The 1,651-nt window shown below is 32.7% G+C and overlaps 1 long non-coding RNA gene across 1 annotated transcript; it reads left to right on the top strand.

Annotated features, from left to right (window-relative positions):
• Positions 1-448: 448 nt before the first annotated feature.
• Positions 449-1,557, top strand: LOC143555256 (uncharacterized). The gene is made up of 3 exons (XR_013139171.1): positions 449-489; positions 1,139-1,232; positions 1,340-1,557. It is a non-coding gene; the product is annotated as an uncharacterized LOC143555256 (long non-coding RNA).
• Positions 1,558-1,651: the final 94 nt, after the last annotated feature.

Genomic DNA, 1,651 nt, shown 5'->3' with positions numbered 1-1,651 from the left:
AATGCGGATCATATGAACCCAGATTTGCATTTACCAATCCACACGATCATTTGACTGGAAAAAAGTTGAAAATAATGCTGATCCAAAACCAGGAGATAGCGAACCAACTTGATGGCAATATCTCTTATCTTTCCATTTTATTTTTCATTCCTTTATAGATTTATAAATCATATTGTTTTAATTATTTAACCCATATACTATACAGGTTTATAAGGAAAATACCTAATTAGAGGATTATTAGTGTAACGTTTCTCGTAATTAAGAAGGGATATTCGTGACGTAGTCAACTTCTTAAAAGATTAGATAAGAATCCGATATTTGCAGTGATTCTAAAAGATCCTTTTCATACGGCAATTTGTATTACTATTACTATCGTTGACTATTAAATCACCTTTAATTCTTATGAATTTTTTGCTTTATTATTATTATCCTTATTCATTCATCCCCCCCCAATTACACCCTCTTATCTCACTCGCTTCTTCTTCAAAGGTAGGTCTCCTGAATTCCAACTTTTATACTCAAAGTCAGATATTTTGGTGTATAGATTTCTAAACTGGATCTGGGTTTTGCTAATTTTCCATAGTTGTTTCAATTAAGCTTCATGTATGTTGATCTGATTTGTTTGTGGGTATGATTTTGGTATAATCAGGGGTTTGATGTTATGAGCTCCGATGCATCTATCTTTTGAGTATTCAAGTTTGGATTTTTTATATTTGTTTTAATTGCTGAATTTGGTGTGTCATGTGTGTGAACATGTGATTGCTTCTTTGACTTACAAGGTTTTTTTCTTCTTCTTCTTTGATTGTTACTATTCAATTACATGATAAAGTCATAGGAAGATAATGAGTTCTTAGGATCTTCTTTCAATCGTATATGTCTGATCTTGTTTAAGGATCATTGCTTCTTGTAAATGTTTTGGATCTTTATTCAATTCCCAGAATTCTGGTACCCTTTGACTTAAAAATTAAAAACCACTCCATAATCAAGATTAATAAAGCATGCCTTTAAAGTTTTGCTTCATGAGTGTATTTAGTGACTTAATTTGGGTGCTTTTGATGTCTGTATTCTATATCAATATGAACATCATTAGTTTATCTTAAGCCATGTGCTAATTATGCATTTACTTAAGTTCTTTAAGGTGCAATGGAGGTTACTACCAGACAAATGTCCTTACTTGTTGGAACCTTTGGAGTATTGTCCTTCATACTCGGCGTTATAGCTGAAACAAGAAGGTATTAATATTAACTTTTCGTCTTTACCCTTTACTTATAAGATTTCAACCGGCCATTAGCATGACGAGGAATAAATAATTGGCCTTTCTACTGTTTTTTATTTGTAGCCGGCATCTGGAACACCGATAACAGGGAAGGATGTTGTTATCTGCAAGTATCCATCAGACCCGACAATCGCATTGGGATATCTGTCACTCGTGTTTCGTTCTTATCTCGACTTTAGCGGGAGGATTCTCATTGTTTTATCCATACAAAGGGAAGTCTATTCCGTGGCCTGCATTGTTTCAAAGCACCAGTTTCTTCGTATTCTTCCTCATTGCTTTGTGAGTACCATTACCTTAATATTAAATATATATTTTTTTTTGGTCAAATTACCAATAATTTTATTGCTTCTATAATATATGATTGTTTATTGGATT

Source organism: Bidens hawaiensis, unplaced genomic scaffold (assembly GCF_021521415.1).
Source record: "Bidens hawaiensis isolate Kalapana, Puna unplaced genomic scaffold, B.hawaiensis_p1.1 tig00018033_1, whole genome shotgun sequence".
Taxonomy (NCBI): domain Eukaryota; kingdom Viridiplantae; phylum Streptophyta; class Magnoliopsida; order Asterales; family Asteraceae; genus Bidens; species Bidens hawaiensis.
Note: the sequence above shows the minus strand (reverse complement) of the source record. Positions and strands in the feature narration are given on the sequence as shown.